At 36.0% G+C, this 17,840-nt stretch overlaps 1 protein-coding gene across 3 annotated transcripts in view; it reads right to left on the reverse strand.

The window, feature by feature from the left end:
• The window catches only part of R3HCC1L (R3H domain and coiled-coil containing 1-like), a 71,157-nt gene that overhangs the window by 38,718 nt on the left and 14,599 nt on the right, over window positions 1–17,840 (reverse strand). For all 3 annotated transcript variants that reach the window (XM_004680555.2, XM_012723405.1, XM_012723406.1), the window contains exon 2: window positions 17,260–17,357. The gene's annotated coding sequence lies outside the window, so the exon portion shown is untranslated. The remainder of the gene's footprint in view (window positions 1–17,259; window positions 17,358–17,840) is intronic.

Genomic DNA, 17,840 nt, shown 5'->3' on the forward strand with positions numbered 1-17,840 from the left:
TTTTTTTTTCATGTCATGACACAGTATATACAGGCTCACATACATAACTGGCTAAAAAAAGTTCCAAAAAATACTTACCCTATGTGCATTGCTCTTTTTTTTTAACCTTTTATATTTCACTTTTTCAATTTAAAATTTTTAATTCTTATAATTTAAAAATCTACTTATTTACAAAGTTGTTTCACTTAATTGATTGAAAAACTATTCTACACTGTTGTCAGAATTTTCACAGCAGGGATAGACAACATTTTCTACTACAAATAATTTGAAATTCTGGTTACTAGGCAGAATAAAGGAAAGTAAAACATGAATATAAAACTGCTAGATTACACCACCTAATCAGGAGTCTGTAGCAGAGTAATAAATTTAGAAATTTACTCAATCTTTCTACACTTTCAAAGTCTTTTACTCCCAGTGTCAAGAGCCCTCTGCAAATAAGAAAGTAAGACATGCCTTCCCTCTGCAAAAAAGGCTCACTTTCAAATCTACTTGATCCAAACATAACACAGAGTCACTTGTGTGTGATCTAACAACATGAAAAATTATTCTTGGACAGCAGAGAAATGGCTTCATATTCTAAAAACTATAAAATCTGCTAATGAACCACAACTGATTCTGCTGTAGTTTTCCTAACGCATCCTTCCATAAATGCACTTGCACTAATACAATGACATATTTCATACTTGAAACCACAAAATAATTCCTACATTCATGTGGAGGTTCAGTCTTACTTCTATACAAGCCAGGTTTCCAAAATATGTCATAATTTAAAGATGCAGCTAAATACAGTAATTTTGGCATTCATATCTATACAGGAACAGATACTCTAGGCCTTCTCTTTAACATACTTAAGAAAATCAAGGCATTAAAACAGGGAGATACACCTAGAGGACCTTACACAGATCTTGCTCAAAGATGCAGGGAACAGATTCATCAATGGGAAGCTGAGCAAGGAGCTAAAGGACTCTCTTCAAACTGCTAAATTGGTCAAGTGATACTTAAGAACTTATTCATCGTGAAAGCTGCTCTTCTCCTAAGTACAACACAACTATATTATGAGCAAAATTACCATTTTTTTAAGCAGAGTACTTAATTTTTATGAACTCTGTCTCTAGCATCTATTACCTCTTACCACTGTAAGCATTTTTATTTCAAATGGGTACTGTAAATTCCAGTGTATTCAAATTAAATACAAACTAAAAATAAATGGCTTGTAAGGATTGATTTATTTGAGGGAAGTATATAAGCTTTAATATATGCACTTTATGATACCTAATGTTGCTAGATCTTAAATGCCTATATGCCAAAACGTTATTATTACTAGTCTAATTCTACTGATAAAAAAACTGAGGTACAAGGATGTTACATACTATGGTGAAGGACAAAGAACTAGAATGCCACCGTTTATAATCCAGATAACCTGACAGTGGAGACTGCCCTCCTAACTGCCTCATGGCCACAAGAACATACCAATGTGTTTGGTACCCTTGGCTTTACTATCTTTGGCAATCCCTTTGGAAAGAAAAATAGTCCAAATAACTGCTCCAATTAGTTGATGTCTAGGAGACAGGATCCCTAATACCTCCCTCCATCTCTTCAAATGTTGCTCTAAAAGATATAATTGAGTCATGGATGTGAAAAGCCAGAGAACACCAATGGATCAACAGAGTTGATATGAAAGTTTTAGGGGGTCTAGTTTTGTCTAAGATTATACTGTGTACTACAGCGAAGCCAAACCAAAGACTCTCCATTGCCATTAGAAGATCTACTTGCCAAAGATGGCTCAGAACTGCTCCTTTATAGATGCAGCCCTAAATGATCTCTGTGTCTGCTGCATGTTGTAGATTTCAACATATATTCCTTCAGGAAATGTGTGTTACGTATTTTCTGCTCCCTGCTGCCATGACCAACTGTTAGCCTATCTGATTCTTCAATTATACTTGAGCTCTTTGAAAGCTCTTATCATTGTTATATTTCTCAATGCCCAGAACCATTTCTGACATTCAATAAGAGTATAAAAACAGTGTTTAACACAAAGCCATAGTACTTCAAATATTTCTCCTTAATGTAAGAATATAAATAGATAAAAAGTATGTGTATTCTTAATCAAAGGAAGTATTCCCTACCATGTGCTATCTAACTTAATTCATTAACTATTTTTTCACTAAAGTAGACACTTTCTTAACTTGTATACATAACACACAGAGTGCATATTATCTGCTTACAGAAACAGAATGTATATACAAACTAACAGCTTAAAATTAAACCAGAACTAGATTAAATTACATTAAACTTCATACCTTGTTCATTCTTGAAAACCATAATGTCCTGCCACCATCAAAAAAGTAAGCTCTTCTTTAAAAGTATTACCCATTTTATAAATAGTTAATATGAAGACATACTTCAATTATGAGAAATGAACTGTTTCTGAGATTATAAAATCCTTGTAATGTGTTATATTTTAAAAACTGCACATGGCAATAAACTTAAATTTGTTCTGTACTAACAAAATGAGTGAAGGAAATCAGTGAAGGAAGCATGGCTGGCATGTACTGTCTCATTTAACCACTACCACAACATAATAATTATCACCATCTCACACATCCAGCCAATAAATGGAATAAGTGAAACCTAGCTTTCACTGATATTCAAGCTGTTAACAGCTCACAACACTCAACCCCATAGTATATACTCAACAAAACAACTGAATTTCTTAATCACAAGTGTCTAACTTTAATACTGTTGATAACATGTCATATTTAAATTTTTAACTCAATCATTCTGAGAAGGAAAATAAAGGGAGGCTACTTATCTTCATGAGCTCTACATATATTCTCCCAGCTTACCGAATGAAATCTTGAATTATATGGAACTGTTCATTACTAACTTTTCCTTTCTGAAAATTAGTCTTCATTTCTCTAATACCATGAAAACACTGCTGGCACCCACCACAGTGTTCTGTCACACACGACTCCTAGTGGCAATCATCACTACCTCAGGTGACTAGCGTCAGAAGCCTTGAGTTCTCCAATGTAAGTTCGAACGGTTTTTGTAATATCTACTATTAAATGTTAAATAAAAACATGGAAAAAACAAGGAAATTATGAATAAATACAGTAACTTTCTCTCTGTGTGAGAAGATCAATTGCATACTTTTTTTTTGCTCTGAAACAGCAAGGAAATCAGTTCACAGAGATTTTATTTGTTTACATGCCAACAGGCTAAACATCAAAATTGAGGGAATCAAATTGTTTTCTATTTTTCTCATATTCGAAAATAATCAGGGTAGATAATTACTCATCATAATTTATATATTATTTAGATATTGTCTCCTCTATTCCATTTTCTGATTTGCTTCTACCCAAAGCTTCAACGAATTTTTAATCACAGGTGGTATTTATTAAAGTAAACCAAGGATCTTTTCTTCTACTCTCCACCTGAAGGAAGGAAGGAAGTATGGGCATTCTACAGAAACATACCAAGACTCTTACTGGGGAAACTTCAGGTGTCCCCACTCTCTCACTCTTCATAGTCAACCAACTGATAAGCTGCACTGATCTTACCTGAATATCTCTTTAATCTGTTAAGTTTCCCCTACCCCTAATATAATTCAAAGTTAAATCACAACATACTAATACCTATGTTACTAGAAAAACCCATCTACTTGGTCTGTTTGCTTCCATTCACTCTTTAAATATAAATATATAAATTAATAGTATAAGAAGAGTACAGAAATAGATCAATATATGATAAACTAGTTTTTATTCAAAGTGCAGAGATAATTTAATGGAAAAGAATAATTTTTCCAATAACTGGTGCTAAAACAATTTAAAAAAATAGATAATGCAACAATAATTCTATCAATACCTCCACATACAAAAACTAATTAAAAAAAATAGAAAGCTTTCTATCCATAGCTCTATACATACAAAAACTAACTCAAAATGAATCACAGACCTAGATAGATATAAACCCTAAAACTATTTAGGGTTTTTCCCAAATAGTTTCCTATTTAAAAATTTTTTGAAAATTCTTTGTAAGTTTGTATTAGGCAAGGATATATCAAAGGTATGATCCATAAAGCAAAAATATTAAATGAATAAACTTAACCGGCAAAATTAAGAACTGCTCTTCAAAAACAATTTAAGAAAATGAAAAATCAAGCCACAGTCTGGGAGAAAACATCTGATATCATAATCTAACATTATGAAATCATAATATTTGAAAAGTTCTTGTAAAAAAATTTTTATCCAGAATACATAATGAGCTCTCAATACTCATTATGGGAAAACAACTTGAACAATACCAAAGAAGATAGAGAAATGAAAGACACACACACATGCACACAATATCCTTTACCATTCGGGAAATAGAATTATTTATGTGACATTCTGGAAAATGCCACACTTTTTGGGGGGTAGGGGGGTTAGGGTCTTTGTGTGTGTTTAATACACTAAAAAGAATGCATATACAAAAAAAAAAAAGAGAGAGAGAGAGAAAGCACTAATGAATCCACAGACCTGGGATCTGGGGAAAGTGGAAGAGATTACCTACACATTTTTAAGAATCAGGAAAATGTAACCAAAACAATCCCTCTAACACCTATTTAGAGTCTTCATAAAAAACTTTCCCTGTGGTTTTTATTAAACTGAAGTATCTCAAGTGGATGCCTTAGGAGTCCTAACAGGCAAAACAAAAACATGGGGATTCCTCTGGCCACCCATGTTGTTAAATGTTCTCCACCCACCCGACTCCCAGCTTTTAATGAAGCAGTCTCCATCCAGGTAACTTGAAAGGAGATGTGGAAAAGGCAAAACTACTTGGAAGATGTGGAAAGACAAACTTTACGAAGAAACAAAATATCACTTGTTGCTTGAAGTATAGGAGATAATTAGCATAGGGGACTTGGGGACTGATGGCACTATTCTCTATCTTAACTGTGTGGAAAGTTTGGCAAAATTTGCAGAATATAAGGTAGGTGAATTTACTATGTGTCTCTTAATTTTTTTATTAAAAAAATCAAATTCTCTAGAAATTCCTTATGAAATATAGCTATAGCTGACTCTTCATTTCTGATTCTTGACTTATTAGTGCAGCCTTAATAAAGTTATATTAGAAAGACTAAAAATCAATTTCTCTCTTAAAACTTGGGGCTATATAGTCTTTCCTAATTTAATTCAGCAGTCAGTACTTAAAACTTCCAATGACTTACTAATTTTGCAAGAGCAGGGACTGTTAAACTCATTCTTCTTTGAAAGTCAGCTCTATTATTTACTCCAAAAATAACCTAACCACACAATTCTTTGTATTATTCTTTGTATTATACTAGGGAGAAAAATAAAAGCTGTACTTTTAATCTGGATAATTTTAGTCTTAACAACTTTAGAAAAGAGGGCATGAGAATAAATATTCCAAGGTACTCTGACAATTCCAAGTGACACTAGGCATGTTAATATAAAATTATTTGGTAAAACATACCCTTTTCTTAATTTCTTGTTCAAAGACTTCAGTCACTCATCAGAATCTATACAATATAAGCTAAGTTTACCTGGCATTCAAGATTGTCCATTATTGTTGTCAATCTACTTTTCCAATCCTATCTCAAATATAAACCCTTTACTCTACACTAGAGTATCTCATGGTTAGTTCATGCCAATTTCTAAAATGCTTCCTTGAATTAAATAATCTCAGTTTAAACAATCTTGGTCATTATTCATTTAAAAGGCTCATCTTAAATCCAGTTTTTCTTTAATTATTTGAAGATACATTGACTTCATCCTTCTGTGAATTCACGTGCATTCATCACCTATGGAATTCATTTGTCATTATATACTCTTATATTCATGTTTACATGTTTCATTTATGAATGTCATCTTGCACTCTATAATATAGTTTCTTGAGGGCAGACACAGCTTCTCACAGCTTCTATCCTGAGAAACACAAGAGGTACTCAATAAATACTCAGAAAAAAAATAATTATGCAAGTATAAAAGTAATATTCACATCATTTTAAATTAATATATATTTATTTAAACTTACTTTAACAGCTTCCTGGAAAAAAGTGCTTTATTGCTTAAGAAACTGAAGACAGAGGCTCTAGACCTTGCTACCTGAAACTTGCCACTATATCATATTCATCTTCATATTTCCAGAATTGAATACAATACCTGACATAAGAAAAACACTCAAATATTTAACTACATTTCATTTTCTAAGACACAAAGAATGAAATGGAACCTGGAGTTCTTATCCCAATTCCTCCCAAGATTATAATAAGCTTTGAAATGTTCTCTAAGTTCCCTTTTACTCACAGATTCTTCCTGAATATACTACAAATATCAAAGACAAAAACTATTTTCTCCTCTCTTTAAAGCTCACAGATCAACTACCAGTGTTGAGTACATGCACAGTAGGCAGGCAATAATTCTATCAGATCTCTTAAAAGTAACAAAAAGACGGCTCATACACACTTCTCTGTCCCATATAAAAATATACCAGTTACTCTTCCAACTGGGAAGATTTATTTTTCATCATCTTTGGCACAAATTCTAGAATGCTATCTGTCAGGTCCCATGCCCCAATAAATATGCATCCACAAGCAATTATGGAGATAGATAGTGTATGGGGAGGGGGCACTCTTTGGTCAGGTCCCAGCTCTGGCCTGTGGTTAGGGGGAAGGGTAAGTGGGGGAGGGGTGTGGTCAGGTGATTAATCACTGCCCACTCTGCTTAGGGGTATTTATCACAGCCCACTGTCAGGTAAATCACTGGAAAAACACCTCTTCAGTAATTAATGTGAAGTGACGGATGGACAGCCCCTGGGCCCATTAATCAGGAACATCAGCAGCCTACTGAGATTATGAATGTCAGGATGCATAAACTGCTGGTGGATCAATAGGCCCAGGAATTCATCCAAGGCTCTCATTTCCGAGGCATCTCCGGTACATTAGGCTCTCTACCCTTCCCCCAAGCTGAAATGAAAAGCAAAGCTTCAGAACAAAGAGCAGGCATCTGAAGTGACCACTCTAAGGAAACAGTCAAAGAGAAGCTGGCCATGGTCAGAGAAGGTACCAAGACAGGCAACTTGAGCACAGAGCTTTAATGACTAAGAGGTGCTCAGAAGGTTGAGTACCCCGGAAAAGCAGGGCAACCAGGAAAACGGCAATTAAAGTTAAATACTCACGCTGGGTAATCCATTCTTGCTTCTAATCCTTTACAAATTTTCCTGGCCACATTTTCTTTCCTTTCAGACTGGCATGTTAATGTAAAGAAAAATAAGATCTAAATAAAAATTGAGACTTAAAAGGAAATAGAAAAATGTATGTAAAATAAAGCCATTGAAATATCCTTGAATTAAATTTAGCCTCCCTCTCATTACCATGCAGAGCTAGGAACTGCTAACAGAAGTAGCCACAGTGTTTTCAATTGAGAAAAAGGTGGCCTTTACAAAGCATCTGTCAACAGAAGATAAGGGTGAAAGGCTAAACTGTGGGGTGGGACTCCAGTGAAGTAAAATCAACTCTTAAATCTATTTCTACTCCACGTCGAACAAAAAATTGTCCATCAAAAGGAGCTGTTTGAGTTGCAAAACACTATGAAGCTGAAAGAACTACTGCTTGCTTGGCACCCCAAGTTTTCTAATTTTCTATGGGAAGTATGGCTGTGCTCTGGCCTCATATTGAATACACTCTAGGCTGGCAGTGACGGGAATGAGACTGCACTTTGGCCACATCCCGCCAAACCCCAGTGCTGCGTTTTGTGGTTAGAGTCAGGCCAGGGCTTGCAATCATTGGTTAGAAAGTGTCTCAGAGTTACGGCTGCCTGTTCCGCTAAATCTCATTTCAGCATACTGATGGATGGATGGACAGATGGCTGCTTGGTGAAAGCAGCACTATCAGGCAGCTTCTATGGAGCCTCAGAATGATGGATAGCCCTCTTTCTACTTTCTCCAAACCACCATCGATCCAAGCCATATTTCAGCGGTCAGAAGCCCAGTAATATTAAGACACACAATCAGGTTAAGTTACTTGCAGTATAAACCTCTAAAAAAGAAATTCTAACACCTCTGCTTTGCTGTCATGAACTAGGCTGAAATGTTACAGTTTCATTCTTTCTAACTGCTAGCCCAATGAATTCCAACAGCTCAAAGCCCAACGGGAACAGCTGGGCTCCATTCCTAGGAGTACTTGAAAGCTACTTTGCCTGCCAAATTTTTTACTAGCCAGTTCTATGATATGAACTTTGCAGTGGTAGTGAGATCTGTGAATATATATGCCCAGTGGAGTGTGAAGCTATTAGAACCATACAAACCACACAGAGTTCAAATGTGTGGAAGGAACCTTGCATATATCAAATACATCTTGCCACTAACACCAAGGATGGAGATTCAAATCAGAACAATGAAATTTTGTCTAATGTCATATCCAAAAATGCTGTTTCTATTTAATCTGTCTGGCTGGCTTCTACTCCCTTTTGTACATATCAAATTGTAAATATTAATCCCACCCTGTTTCACAAGCATCTGTATCCACTTGCTCCGTCACCTTCTAGAAACTCTTTTCAGCTTGAATGTTTGGACAGCACACCCTCTTTGTTCTTCCACAGAAGCCCATGCAACTCAATTAGCCACTCAGACTCTTACAAGTGGACAGGTGTATCGAAGTCATCTACACACATGTGGCTGGAAGAAATGGGCAGGCTATGACTCCAGCTTTATGATGGATTCCCAGAACGTACCAGTCCCCTTTTTCTAAGCTCATATACCCCCAAATGACTTTCCTTTAAATACTTCACTATAAACTATGTGCCCAATCAGGTTAGCTTGGCTCCTAATCTTGGTCCTTTGACTTACTGCTACATTAAGCCTATGCTCACCAAGAATTTATGTGCATATCTGTGAGTTTAGAAAAAACACTTCAGTGGAATTGTCATTGTCATTGCTATTATGGTAGTTTAATGTCTAAAAATTTATGCCTTAATAATAGCTATAGCGCTGTTCCTAGTTTTAAAAAAATATATATGTGCTATCTTTCTAAGATACTCTAGCCAGTAGTTTAAGTCAAAAGACTGTTAACAGGTGGTGCCCCCTGGAGGGGGTTACTGGTGACAATAGACAGCTCCCAGGAAAAATGCTAAAAAAGTATCACATTTTGGGGTAGGACAACTGAGGCCACTGCTAAGTAATATAAGAGACCCAAGAAGGGGGTGCAGATTCATTCAGTCTTCAGGATTTAAGGTTTTTGGATCTTCAGCATTTTGGGTCAGCAGATTCAGTCTCCTACAGTGGTTCTAGCAACCTACCGTGATCTTCCAGAAGGTTGCTATGGGCCTCTGAAGGTGGAGTCCTCCAGCAGTCAACCTCAGAGAGGAAGAGTCTGGAGGCTTTGCAATTAGCAAAGAGACTGAAACAATTTTGCTATGGCTACAGCCTGGCAGAGAAGGCAAAGATGCAGAGAAGGCAAAGATGCCAAGCCAGGCACCTCTCCATGAGCTGTATGAGTGGGGCCATTTGTCAGTTCCTTCAACTGCTGCAGCTCAAGTCTTAAGTATCGGTTGTCTGATAGCTGTGCTGGGGAATCCCGGAAGCTCCCAGAACATCTCCTTGGCATTTTCTGTTGTCTGCCTGAGTTGAAACCTGGCCTAATGTCTGGCTGCTATCAGCTCTAAGTCAGCAGAGGCAGGAAGAGGTCATCTTGGACATGTGGCCTATTGTTCCGGAGAGGAGCTCCATGTCCTCAGTGGTAGGAAGACACCATCTTATCTGCTTTTGTATAGTACTTGAAAATACTGAACACTGCTTCGGGTGAGGTACAGGCCTTTTGTACAAAAGAGGTACAACTCTTTTGTTTTCCCCTGGTTTGTTAAATAATATGATGGTTGTTGTTCCCTGAGCCTAAGTAGTCTTGCAATTTTGCATGCAGGTGAAAAACTCAGTGACCAGTCAACTATCTGGGCAGTATCCTTAGTCATTTTTAGTGCCCCTTGCTGCACTATATCAATACTTCTTAATTACAGTGTTATATCATGAGTATCACTGCCATTCACATAAACTAATATCAGAGAATTTTTATAGAATCTTAGAATCACATTACGGAATGACATTGCATAGGACAAGAATACAAAGTCCTGATATTTCAAGTAAGGAAACGAAAGATCTGAGGTTTTAATGTCTGATTAAGAAGATATTAAGTGGCAAGACTAGCACCTAGGCTTCAACTACAAATAAGCACTGTGTTCATTCTAGTGTATTTCTCATTTCCATCCCTGTGATTACAAAGGGTGTCAGGGTAGCAGAAAATGATCTGTGTGTACACCTTTGTGTCTGCTTTAGGGGAAGAAGGTGTCCAGAAATAATTAAATTTGATGCCCCATATTTTTGTGCTTCCTATCAAAGCTGACCATGGGTCACCTAAGAGACATGCCGCATCTCAGAGGAAAAAATAAGATGAATCCCTGACAAGAAAAAAAACAATTTTTCTCCCTTCTTTATGTACTTGACCCAGTCCTACCTAAAAATATTGGGGGAGAGGGGGACAGAAATATATTTAATAGAAGAAAAATCAGAAAAGCAAAAGTTTCCATAATTTAAAGTAAATGGGTAGAGAGCTACATGTTCTCTTCCATTTCCAAGGTAACCAAATTCTGGTCAAATAGAGAGCACAAGTTAACTGACTGGACTTCACCCTCTGGTGGTCAAAATGTGTCACTACTCCATTTCCTTAGTGACAAGCTATCTCCATCAGACTTTATTATAACCTTGTAACTGAAAAAGGCTTTTGAAAATTATGCCAGTGTATCTTCTCATTTTAAAGATGAGGAAACTGATTGAGGAATCTAAGACTTAGAGTTATTTGAGTGGGAACTGACACCAGAACCCACAGCTTTTATCAACTAAGCTAGTAGTTTGATCACCATCATAGCTAGTTAGCCAGTTTTCTAACCAGTAAATGCATAGAATATACTAGGCTCAGCAAAGTTCAATCAAGAAGTTAATGTGCTGCAAAATAATCACATAATGCACATCAAAACCAAATATATTATCCACACTAATGCTCATATCCATTAGTTTAAATTATCAGTATCATTTTACCCTCCCATTCACACAAAAATGTGTCTCATACACTGAGCAAGAACTTTACTATGTATGACTGTTCTTAGCATTAAACAAGAGTTCTCCTAAGAATTCAAAAAAGGGTATTTTCCCAGAAAAAAACAGCGTGTTTTAAATAAGAAGAAATGACAATTCCTTAAACTCTTCTTTCTATATATTTCCTAAGGTAACAGAAAAGCTTTTTTTTATTTGCATTAAGCAAATATGCTTTAGAGATTTTTAATATTCATTTTCAAAGTTTCTCAAGTCAACACAAAGATCCTTTCCTTTCATACAAATTAAAAAATAAAAACATGGGGCTCAATGGGTTGTAAAGCACAGCATTATGAAGCTACTGCAGCACGAGCTCCATCCCTGGCAGGGAGCTGACCCACATGACACAGCAGACCTCTCCTGTCTTGCTCACTACTCCCCTCAGCAGTGTATTTCAGTAGATCTGCCTGTTCTGCTCGCCACTGTGTCTCTGGTGAGTCCTCTCACTGCCCACACACTTCTGGCCTACACCCCAGTTCTTGCACACATAAATAAATAAATCTTTAAAAAAATAAATAAAAACAGATGTTTCCAGTGGGTTAAGAGATTCTGTATGCCACACATTGGGAACAATGGCATATTTTTCAAAATCTGCTGCTGTGAACCATGTCTAATTATGTTTTATGTTACATTAAGGTTTAGGTGCTACAAGCAAAAGTGAAATGAAATAGTGGTAAAGGAATGAAAAAGAGGAAAATAAAGCCACTACCATTTAATTAGTGTTTATTATGTTACAGAAATTGTGATGTTTTAGTTATATTACCTCATTTTATTCCAACTATAATACCCTTAGTTCACTGTTATTCCAATTTCAGATGAGAAATCTGCAACTGAAACAACTTAAAATTTACAACTCCTAAGTGTTGGTTAGGTTTTCTGAGTCCCTCCGCTTAACCATCACACTAGGTTTCCTAATATTCAGCAGGATGGTCTCCCACAATAATGTATTAACCACAAAAATAGCCCTAATTTGCCCAGAATACGTATAAATGCAAAGCAACCAAAGAGTTCAAAGACTGCTGTTATAAAACAAGAAAACCAAGTAGGATAAGAGTAAAAGAACTTCAATGCTTTTACAGCATGTCTATTGCCAATAACCTCCCAGACTTAGAAGTGCTGACAATAATAATTCATTGTCTCTGAAACTTCCTCATTCACCTTGCCTCACCCTCAAAGCCATATGGTGAAGAACCTCACCATTTGTCAGGAGAAGAATGCCCTCTCTTCGATTCCCCAAAAGAATAATTGCCATACTTCTTTCTACCAACTCCCCCCACCACTTGAAAACATTATCCTTATATATATATATACATATATATATATATCCCTTTCTCCAGAGGCCTAGGTGAACATGGGAATAATGACCACTGAAAATGGTGAAAGTTTTTAGGCTGCAAAAAGCCTCAAAGCAGAATGTTGAGTATACTTTCAAATCTGAGTCTAAAAAGAGAAAAATACCAGCTTCAGATGGTGGTATTTTCAGATATAATCTTAACAAAATATAATAGTTACAATATTCTAATATCAATCATCTTTGGGTATTGAGTCTAGTAGGCCTCTCTACAGGCATTTAGAAAAGCAATCCAGCTTGCCTAAATAAAAGAAACATTTCATGCAAAATCTGAGTATCAAGACAATGAAAAAGCACACATGATTCAAGGAGGACCTTGGGGATCTTGAAATATCCACCAATGATAGCATGAGAAAGTTTTTTTCACAACACAATTCATGCCCCCAAATTATTTTACACTCTACCAGCTACAGTTGCCATGCATCAGCACCAACTGATTTCACGCTTTGTAGGCCACGAAACTGTCCCCAGATTAGTCTCTTTTACACTCCACTGACATGGTCGCCTCATGGTTCACCAACTTAACAATTCCAAGTTTAATGTTAGCACCTACTACTGATCACCTCAAAAGACAATTAAGAGCAACTTTAACATAATTTTAATATAACAATCAAGAGCAACTTTAACATAACTGAACAAAAGCAATGTAATATGCAACAGAAATGTAGAGAGACTAAAAGTCTGGTCCCTACTTTGCAATTATGTACATGTGCTTACACAAACACACACATACATGGTGGCAGGGGAAAAGAAGAGAGGAGGAAAAATTTTTTTCCTTCCCTAACATTTAAAGGTTGGTCTATGTTTCTAGTTATTTGAAATTGTTTCCTCTTCTGAATCTATCCAAGGTATAAACTGATACCCTATTATTGATGAAGAGTTAAAGCGAATAAGACTTTCAGGCTGCAACACAAGTGTCACATGCATTAAATTTAATTTTTTGTCCCCTTTAGAATTCAGTTAACATACTACTGAGTAAATTTTTCAAATTGAGACCACTAGACTTAATTTGTGCTGAGTGCCTAAGACATATTATTCCATTTAATCCCAACACACTACTAAGAGGCACCTAGTATTTTAAATTTGCAGATGAGAAATATGAAACCTGTATTAAGGATCACACAGCTTCCAACTGTTGGTTAAGATTTCAAGGTCATACACTTCACTATTATAGTAATTTAGAAAACATGTCTTCTAAAAAATGGGGCAAACAAAAGCATAGCATAATTTAAAAAAATCCAAGAGCAATAGCAACAAAATAATATTTATAAAAGACATGAAGTATTTAAGACAGAGATTTAGTTACAACTCTATCTCCTCACTCCTGGTAGCTTGCCAGCAAGTGTGGAGGGAGTAAAAAATTAAGTAAACAAAAGAAGTTTCACAGCAAAGCAGGCAAAAAAAAATCATTAGATAATTAACAAATAAGAGCTTCTCTTATATGCAAATCAGAAGTTTACTAGTGTTTCAAGAGTAGCAAATAATTACCTCAGAACATGGTATCTTCCAAGCAATGATTCTTTAGAGATCAGAAAGCCTGTATAGAATGCTACAAAAGGCTTGCAAAGAAGAATAATCTACTATCAAACATGGCTTAGGTACTTAAATTGCATTCTAATAGACTATTAAGATATATATATTTTTTAAAAAGATAAATGTTAAAAGACTGGTAAAAGCTACCAATTGGTAATAGCATTTGCTTGCAGTCAGACATTAGGTGCACATATGATATTGATATCTATGCAAGAGGCAGTGGATGTTGTAAAGCAGGTTTAAAAGTAACAACACAGTTTGAGTTACATGAATAATGCAGCTTTCCCTTTAAGTTGTCTTTATTTAATTGGGAAGATAAGGAATGGAAAAAAAAACTCCCAAGTTGTCTTAACGTAGTATATAACTGCCAAATGAGAAAAGCAGTAAATGATAAAAATTGAAAGACAAGAGATACCACTGAAGGCCTAGAATGGGTACCAGAGATGTCACAGAAGGCAGAAATGGAGCTAGGCCTTTAGAGGCTACAATTCATACAAAGATTGAAAGAAGACATCCCAAGTAGAAAAAATGGCCTCAACAATATAAAGAGCATTAATTAAAGAGAACTAAGTCAAAAAGTGTCATTTGGAAATAGGTATAGAAACTATTCCAGCTGGAACCAAAGTTTCAAAGTAGGAAAACGAAAATTCTGCCACAAAGATCGTTTTTAGTTTAGAAGGGCTTCACCAACTTTACAAATTTGAAAACCTAACCAATGCAGCATCAAGGTTACATCCTAGACAACTTCTGTTACGGTATCTCTAGTTCTCCATATCACATCACCCTCCCTTCATTTACCCCTGGCATCTTTTTAAATTTTTTTTTTAAAGATTTATTTTTTTTGTACATACAGAACTGGGGTACAGGCCAGAGGCTCAGGGGTGGCGAGAAGCCTCGCCAGAGACAGAGTGGGGAGCAGAACAGGCAGATCGACGAAGCACACTGCTGAGGGGAGCAGCGGGCGGGCCAGGAGAGGTCTGCCACGCCATGTGGTCACCTCAGGGGCAGGCGGGAATCAAACTCATGCAGAAGTGGCTTTAGCTTTTCAGTGCAGTGCTTTAACCCGCTGCGCCACCAGGGAGGGCCCCCTGGCATCTTTTTAATATGTATTACCAGTATAGAGGTGATAAGACAGCAAGCAATATTAAAATTGACATCTCTCTTATGTTTATTTATGCAATGCCGTTAATGACCAAACAGAAAAGTAACCTATTTAACCTAAACCAGAAACAGAACCAATGGGGGATGGGCTCCCAAACAATGTGTCAAGTATAATCCTATATTCAGAATTATACATTATTCCTAGAGCAGTGACCAAAAACATTTACTTTGTATGACCACCTTATAATCAGAGAATGAATTCAACCACAACTTGCCCCACAGTAAGTCCTACTCTAAACCTGAAATTCATGTCTCGATGTCTAATGAAGACTGCAATAGTTGGCCAAGTGTTTCTGAAATAATACCAGCTGGAGGTATGTATATATGAGTGGGTGTGTAAACTCTAATAAATAATAAATGACAGAAAATATATTTAGCTGAGATAAAGCTCCAGCCGTTTTGGATTTAGATATAAGAACTGGCATTACTACCACTGCAATAATTCCTGGAAAAGATAAGTCCCAGCCCCATTACCCTGACTTTTATAGTGTCATTTCCTGGCTGAAATATATTTCTAGTCTCCTCAAACTTTTTAAATCTATTCAATCTATACTTTCATCAATAGAACATCTAACCTTACAGTTTTGACAACAGAGTAAAATAACACTTTGAAAGGAAAAGAGAAACTAACTATTCTTTCTCTTCTTGATGTTTATTTCCATTATATAAGCAGAGGTAACACCTAGAATTAACCAGCATTCATTGACCTGACCACAGAAACTGGGTTGCTCTGCTCTTCTCTGATTTTCCCACCCCCTCCTCTATAACTTACACACAATCCTTCACTCTATTGTCCACCTTCTCCAACTGCTCCCCAACAATTCACAGGCTGTCACAGATTGTCAGCACTGCGTTTGGGGACTTGAGAAGTACTCTTGTGGGAGAATGCAGTGTGTTAGTACAGCATTTTCCTGGACACAATGTCACTCTTTATAGCCAGTTGCAAATTAGTTTCTTCTTAAAAAAATAATACTTCTAATAAGACAGGTACAAGGAGATTTTAAATAACCGAGATTAAAACTCTCTTCGGTTTGCTCTGAGACCTAGGTCTTTTCATTGTCATGCACAATAAAATCCCATGTCTCTACTAATATCACTACACACACCATCTTGGGACATCTGAAGTCAGTTTTCTGATGCTAACAAAGCCAAAGAGCCTAGCAAAAAACAATTTAAAGAATCCTCTTTATCCACTTTTCTGCGCCTATTGGCATTTCATCCTTAGATTCTCTTTGAGCCAGTACTGATATTTATTACTTTATCTGCTACAAACCCATTTAAAAGAAAATTCTGCAAAACACCAGTATCATTTCATTATAACTTCAACCCAATTTTTTGCCATGTGCTTCCGCAGCACACTAGTGCAACTGCTCCTGACAGTTGCTGTGACTGCTTGTTACCACGAAAGCCTTCACCCTGACCTCAGCTTCCCAATAGAAACTGGTTACACATGAGAATCAGAAGCTGGAACACACTGAAAAGATCGTTAGAGCAAATCAACTTACTCTTTTTTTTTTTTTTTTCGGTTGGGGGGACCTAAATTGGAAGTAAATAACTGTAGAGTCATATTTAGAAAATTATAAAATTAGTTTGACCAGGTTATCTAGTGAGATGTCTTCCCCAAGATATCTGATAGCTTATTCAGTCTGCTTTATTATGTTTTACTGAGGATTTAAGTGACCACCTATTCTACCTGAATCAGTTCATCTGGCCCCTACAATGACTGCATCTTTGCTATTCCCCACATGAAGCTAAAAGTTGACAGGAAGTATGTTCATTCCAGTTCTTACAGTGGAACAGACAGTAATCCAACTTTGAAAATTAATCTACCATTTAACCAGTCCTTCTTCTCTCTCTTACAAAGACAAAAACCTAAACAGTGGATAGAAACAAGAAAGTCTTCAAAAGACTCTTAGTCTTTCAGGAAATTGCCACCTTCGAACTTGTATTACATGAGAAGTGTAAGTAAAATCACATGGAAGAAACAACATATAAACAAACAAATGTTTAGAGTAAATATTATTCCTATAAAACATACATTATTCTATAAACTATACAGTCAACTGACTTACCAAATAAATAGCATCTATTTTTTGAATAATAAAAATGTAGAACATGCAGACTGAAGACAACCTGTACAAAGTTTCCTTCTGAGAGGTAGTAGCTTCACCTGAAAAATAATAATAAAAGGTATATTTATAAAAATAATTAGTTATTAATTTCTGATACTAGTCTATACCCTTAGCCTATGTCAATGCGCTATCTTATCTCATAAATACTGAGTTTGACACAGAGATTTAACATAGAATGTGCAATTAAAATACACACAAAAAATTTAAGTTTTGCAACAAGAGAGGATAAGGAAATACCATTTTCTCTCATTTTCAGTTCTCTGGGAATTACAATAAAGAGGCAGAAACACCTATTAACTGCCATGAAGAAAAATTATTTTAAAAATGAATATAAGTGATCAAAAACACAAAAATATTCATTGCCATTATCATAGTTCTAATATAAAACAGCATATGGCAAATTCTCATAATAAACTGAATGAATGGTTGGATGATTAAAAAAATCATGTCAGCAAAGAAATGCAATTACATTTACTCTTTTTTTCCCCATCAAACTGGCAATGATTTTAAAACAGAAAAAA

Source organism: Condylura cristata, unplaced genomic scaffold, assembly GCF_000260355.1.
Source record: "Condylura cristata isolate star-nosed mole 26May11 unplaced genomic scaffold, ConCri1.0 scaffold00011, whole genome shotgun sequence".
Classification (NCBI taxonomy): domain Eukaryota; kingdom Metazoa; phylum Chordata; class Mammalia; order Eulipotyphla; family Talpidae; genus Condylura; species Condylura cristata.